This window comes from Mustela nigripes, chromosome 12 (assembly GCF_022355385.1).
Source record: "Mustela nigripes isolate SB6536 chromosome 12, MUSNIG.SB6536, whole genome shotgun sequence".
Lineage (NCBI taxonomy): Eukaryota > Metazoa > Chordata > Mammalia > Carnivora > Mustelidae > Mustela > Mustela nigripes.
The window spans coordinates 7,390,666-7,397,608 of NC_081568.1; the positions used below are offsets into that span (position 1 = coordinate 7,390,666).

General features: G+C 45.0%; 1 pseudogene; it reads right to left on the minus strand.

The window, feature by feature from the left end:
• Nucleotides 1-242: 242 nt before the first annotated feature.
• Nucleotides 243-6,943, minus strand: part of LOC132028160 (60S ribosomal protein L7-like) — an 81,062-nt pseudogene continuing 74,361 nt past the window's right edge.

Below are 6,943 nucleotides of genomic sequence, written 5' to 3' on the forward strand. Positions count from 1 at the left end.
AAAAAAAAAAAAACCCACTTTGATACAGGAAAATAGGAACTTACCCTTCCTTTATACAAATGGTGGACTCTCTCTGCCACTTGAAAATTTCAGGGCAGAAGAAATTGTGTTAAGACCTTTACAAAATAATTCTGATAATTTTCTTCGTTCTTACGTATTCACCTTATTTTTTTTTTTCAATTTGAAAGTGGTCTTTTATTAACTGACCAGATTACAGAAATAATCCTAGTAGACACCTTAGTTCATCCTAATAACCTATTGATCCGCTCTTCCCCGTTGCCAGCATCTCCACCTTCTGCAAAGCGGGTGGTCTTCTACTTCATTCCCCCACTGTGGAGAAGATAATTGAAGGTCTGTAAAAAGTTGCTTCTTTTGAAATGTCTTCCAATGGTATAGATTTCAGGAATCAGATCCTCTATGCAGATGATGCCCCGGTTACTAAGAGATGGAATGATCAATGTGTTATCTGTCAGGGCAATCTGCTTCTTGTTGATTTTGCCATAATCACGTTTGTAGATCAATTCATTCATCAACTGCAGGGTTGGGTCCCCCCATGCTCTATATGGTTCCACAGTCCTTAGCCTGTTAACTGTAGCCCTGCTGAGCTTAACAAAGTTGCCATTGAAGATCTAGTGAAGGCGTAGAACTCCTGCACCTGTTGAACCCTGGGGCTCACAGCACTGATACCTCTGATCCTGCTGATGCATGCTGATTTGGGCTCCGCCGATACCAAGAAGCTGCCAGCTCCTCTGCTAGCCATTCGAATCTCAGTTCCTCCCACCGGCCTATACTCCTTACGGCAATGCTTAGCTTTTTCATAGATAGGCTTCTTATGGACTCACTTTAAAGGAGAACCATTTGTCATTTTCCCTAAACTCCTTCTGCCCTTTGAAATATTTTTATGTAGCCTTTTAGGGCCTTTCGTCTGTTATCCAGCAGGCTGTGATTCTCTATGCCCACTCTCTAACTAGGCATGTGTGTCCTCAAACACAGGGTTGCGAGGGTCGCAGTAGTAATCACTACCCTGTTACTAGACAGCCAGTAATTGCTGCAATAAAACGAGGCATAAACGTTCAGACGGCACCTTGTCCTGGCTCCGCAGTTTCTGCTCCTGAAGGACGCTTCACCCAGCTTTCCGTGGAGCTCCACTGAACCGTCTTCCAGAACCCTGAACTCGGACATTTCTAAATCCTGGGGCTAGTCCCTTGGGCTCCACTGGAGGGACAGAGCTATGCGAACCAGGAAGACTTTAAATAACACAGTCTTTGAGCTGGGTCATGTGGGTCCCCTTGAGTCCTGCACCGCTCCCCATCGTTCTCCTGGACGCTCAGAGCCCTGGACAAAGGAAAAGTGTGCAGCAGATCACTGCCTGCCCTTGCATCATGGGGATGCGGGAGCCTTTCCCCAGCCCCACCTTGATAATAGAAATTTTGTCTGAACTCCTTCCACCTCCACCAAGCATGTGGAGCCTTCCAGGGGTGCGTCTTCAGCCTGCCCAACGCCCGGCTCTCGGATCCTGTGCCTGCCGACACAGCCTCCCAGATAAAAGATCCCTAAGAAACAAAACACCTATCCAAAGGAATTTCTGCCTATAAAGGCACAAAACAGGATCTTGTACCTTTTATATCTTTTATATCGGAGTCAAAGGACCCCGATTTTAGTTATTAATATTACTAAAACCTGGTTCGTATCACCAGCTTCCCAGGGGAAAAAAAATATTAGATGTTACAGCATTTCAAACTTAACTATCTTGCTAGTGATGCATCTTTTCCCAACCAGAACAAGACCCGATTTATGGGAGTACGTGCTTGAGGTCTGAGTACAGCGCAACCCAGAACCAGTAAGTTGTCTTGAAAAGCTTCATTTTTCCAAAATCAGTTTCTATGTGAAAGTTTGCAATGATCTGAATTTTTTCCTTTCATCCCTCCTTTTTTAAGAGCTAGCACCAGAGCCGCTGACAGACCTAGGCCTGACACCTACTTGTTGGAATCTGGGAAAGAGTGACAAACTTCACACCACTCCGGGAGAGGATCTCTTTCCAAAAAAACGTTCTCCTTCTGAGAATGGAGAATAATTTGCATTTTGTGAGAGTTTCTTGTCTCTAACCTTACACAGGAACTATCTCCTCAGGGATGAGAAGGTGAGTCTGAATTAGAAACAAAGAATTCTCTTCGGGGAATTCCTATCAAAAAGAAAGAAAAAAAGAAAAAACATGTCCTATTGCCTTTTCTCACTGGAATCCTCTAATAGAAATTTACACCACGATCACAAAAGAGAATATTCCAGAAAACTTCTTTATACATAACCATATCATAGAAAAAAAGTAGATGAACTTGTAAAAATAGAAGGTAGCTCTTGGGGCCAAGTATGCATTCCCAGGGTTCATATCGAAATCTCGCTTAAGCTTACCCTTTGGAGGATTCGTTTTGTGGGATTTAAAATGAAACCGAAGAAGTAGACTCAGGCACATCACTGAAGAAGTGGTGTGAGAGATATTACGGATGAGGGAAAACAGCAACGCCAGCATTCACTCTAGGACTCCACGAATGCCAACAAAAACCGAGAGAAGGAAGCCAACAGTCGGAAGTTATTGTCTATAAATGGACCAGATGTGCAAGAACATCTGAGCACCGACTTCGCCGAGGGGCAGAGCGGGAAGAGAAGCAGCGGCGAGAATCAGAACAAAGGGAAGCATGGGGAAGAGCAAAGCCCTGAGAACCCCAGCATACGACAAAGAATGAAAGTCAGGAACCCCACGATGACGGGGCGTTAGACTCTGCAAGGAAGGAGGAGGAGGAAATAAACATAAAACAGACCATTTTCACACGAATTGCTGCGTGCTCCTTACCCATCGAGAGGAGCATTGTGTAGCTACTAAAATAATATGGAAAATAAAAGCGAATGTTTGTAGAAGTTCAAAAAGTAAAATAATGCAAGAATCTAATTACTTTACAGTTTAGGGAGGATTAAAGGGAAGGCACAAAAGATTAAAGAGAAAATTGAAATGACCTCCTAGCCTTCTTCCTCCCTCGATTTCCGTAGGGATGCGAGTCAAAGTAAATTAAATGGTTATGTGTTTAACCAGTCAGTCAGGAAGGGTGACAAGGGACCTTGGGAACAGAGGGAGCGGAGAAAATGAATGGGAGACAAAGTTGGATTTTGGAAGATTCATCATGTTTCCCCCTAATTCCAGAAGGATTATAAATCACTTATGTATTTGAAGTCTTCACAAAAGTATGTCAATGTGACAGTCACTCTTCTGTCCCCCTATAGGACTGCCTTCTCGTATTTGCCACAGGCTTTCTTTGCTTTTTAGGAGAATACTCCGGTCTATAGAAGCTTCAAAGATCACCTTCAAAAGTATCTTTCAGATTAAAATGTCCTGGTTAGATTGGGGTTTTCAAGATCAAAATAATTTCTGGCTAGCATTTTTGAACTGCTCCCAACAATCTTTCTAAAATACCTGTGAAGGCCATCTAAAGAGACAAAACTTGCATGTCCAACAAAAGTAAGGCTCAGTCAGCTTATGACTTGAGTCTAGGAAGAATTTCTGCTAAGAAAAAGGTAAATCTGAGAATTACCATTATTCACTAACATGTATGTCCCCTACGCCTATATACAAATACGCAAACATTGTCAACCCCCAAGAAGACAGGCAAGCACCAGATCATTCACACCCATACTGTCCTCAGAGTATCTTGCGTGATAAAAAAAATGTTCGAGTTGTCTCAAACAAGAGCACATGGCACAGGATCCAGTAATCCCAGCTTTAGAAACCATGCCTAGAGAAGGAATCAGAAATTTCAACCGAGATGTATGGGTAGATGTGCTTATGGAACCTTTTCAAAATCAAAAGAGAAACTGACAGCCACCAGCAAGGGAAAATGTTAAATAAGTCATGATGCAGCCATGAAGTTCCTTAAAATAGCCATGCTTTGGAAAAATTTAACAACAGGAAAATATGCTCACAATACAGTATCAAGTGATTAAAGAGTAGAATATAAAATTTATTTGTGGTTTGAACCTGAATACATTAAAATCACACACACACACACATACACACCCTAGAAAAAGCAATGAGTTCGCAGTTCTTGTCTCTGGGTGGCAGAAATACAACTTTAATTTTACTTTTTATAGCATTAAAATTTCTCTACAAGGAGCCTATGTAGCTTTTATAGTAATAAAAATGGTATTCAGTTATTTAAATAAAACACAATTGAAGTGCCCATCACGAGGCTTGGACCAACACTGAACGTGGACTGAGACCATCGCGTACTCCTGCCTCGACAGAGACAAGTTCATCGCTCTTCTCTGCATCTCAAGCAAGAACACATGCCGTCTGAGTTGGGATGAGATTGCATGGAATAATTCAACTAAAATGACATATTTTAAGGGCCAAATACAACGCCAATACAAAGTAGGTGTGAATACATGCTAGCCAAAGCCAGACGCTTACAACGGAAGTAGCCAGTGATCTGTCAAAAAGAAAGAAAAGAAAGCAAGAAAGCAAGAAAGCAAGAAAGAAAGAAAGAAAGAAAGAAAGAAAGAGAAAGGCAGAAAGAAAAGAAACAGTGGCTTCTTCTCCACGAGTGTGGGACTATCACACCCACGCGGGTGATCTCTAGTTTCCCCTCCAGCTGGAAGGTGCTTCCAAATGCGGGAAACCACCGTCCTTTCTGACGGATGTCAGGGCACACAGCCCTGAGGAGATCCTTCATGGCAGGGGCAGAAACATGACAGCAAGACAAACAGACAGGAACATAAGGGAAGACCCAGTTTTTTTTTTTTTTTTTTTTTTTTTTTTTCAATAGCAAATTATCCCACCAGTATAATAAATGAATTTAAGGCTTAGCGTTACACCCACGGTTTCACGTCCCACAAGGACACAGACGAGGTTACCCTAAGACAGAAGCATCCATGTGTCAAATGCACAAGGAGGTGGCCTAAGGGAAAGAGAAATATGTTTTCATTTCGTTCTATTGATATTTTATCTGAATGCGTTCCTTGTTGTCTGGGGTTCTGCAATCACCCAGGGCTGAGCTGCTCACAGCCAGCACACGACTTGGCCTTTCAGATTTATTCTCCAGCGTTTCCAAATAACATAGTTAAGCGCTATGCAGGAATGCTGCACAGAAGCCAAAGATCTTGTTTTTTCGAGGGAATCATTATCATCCATCCAGAAAAGCAGCATAATGGAATACTTCGATTTTGTCAGTGAAAACCTTCAACAAGCCTAGATAATCTTGACTATGTAGGTGTTTCATTTTTTTAATGCCAAAGGATGTTAAATAAATGTTCACAAATGCTTCCTCTAAATTCACAATCAGCTTCAATGCGAAGCCAAAACATGCAGGGAAGCGTGGTCTAGAATATTGTGGAACATCTGGAGCGGGCTGGGGACCAAGACGGGAGAGGTCTTGAGGCCTCCTTGCTGGGGATCTGCTCACGGGAAACACAACAGAGAGGTTAAGACACGGTAGAAGGCAGAACAATAAACACGAGGCAGCCCACAATGGAGGATTCTTTTTCCAGACAGATCTGCTTAGGGCAGCTCTGAATCCCCCAAAGGACACGAGGGTCCACCTTGGTGGGATGAGTCTCATGACCCCTGATAAGACTCTGATCAAGGATCAGAATCCATCCTGCAGCCTGTGGGGTCTCCGTAACACAGCCGGCAGCTAAATACACAATCAGAGGGGCCTCCCCCACGTGGGCTAGACCCGGCATGCTGTGGCTGCTGTCTTCGTCTGGGCTTCGTTGCCCTTCTGACCTGGCAGACCCTGACCCTGGAGGACAGACTCGGATCCACGGTCCTTGCTGTCTGTTCCCAGAAGGCGGTGGGGCAGCTGGGCGGCTCAGGGGCCCGCTCAGGGCAGAGGTGAAAGCCCAGTGACACGGGGAGTTAGCAAGTCCCCAGGGCTGGGGTGGACTGATCAGAGCCAAGAGTTCACATGGTCCACTCTTGGTTTCTTCCCACCGCCTGGCCAGCCCTCCTACTGTCTTTGACTGAAATCCCCTCTTGCTGAGGGCCCAGGCTGGTGCCGCTCAGGCTCAGTCCCCACCTCCCGTCTCGTGCACCGCCAGCCTCTCCTTTCTCTCCCCTCCTTTCTCAGCTCCCCTGCCTTGGGCACTCACTGCTATTTGTCTTTGCCCCTTAGACTCTCTTGCCCTCCTGCTTTGTCATACCTGCTCACACTCACTCAGCAAAACGACTCCTCTGAAATCCAGCCCTCTGCCTACTGAATAGAGCTGGGACAAAACACAGCATGCTGCCTGAGCTCCCTTGAAATTCATGATGGAGAAGCTCCAGTGGACTGCAGTGATTGATGTCCTGCCCGTGATCTCTCCGCTCGAGTTTACTCTCTTTACCATCTCCTCTCAATGACTATTTCCCCAGCCTTTCCTCTCTCCTCAGGTGCCCACAGCCTTCTCTTCTCTCCCCCATTTCAGCAGGGAGCCTGGCTTCCTACTTAACCAGGAAATCAGAAGCACCGGAGGGCATGGTCAGCCCCCCACCACGCCTCTCTTCTGTTGAGCATCTGGGTTTACATATTCTCCCTCCCACTGGCTCACTCTAAGTCCATGGTTCTCAGAGTGTGGTCCTGGACCAGCAGCATCAGGGGCCCCTGGGAACTGGGAAGAAATGCAAATTCACAGGTCAGATCGCAGGCCTGGAAACTTTGGGGTGGAGTCCAGAATTCTGAGTTTTAATAAGCCCTTGGGTCAATTCTGATGCCCTTGCAAATCTGACAACTCCTGCTGGAGGCAAATCCACATTTCCATCAAAGGCCAACCTACACCCCTCTGGAGCCCTGGTCCTGCAAAGCCTCCTTCCTCTCCTGTATCATCAACTTCACCATCTCTGGGAGCTCATTCCCAACAGCATGGAAACCTGCTGTTAGTCATCTCGACTTACAAAAAAAAAAAAAAAAAAGAAGAAGAA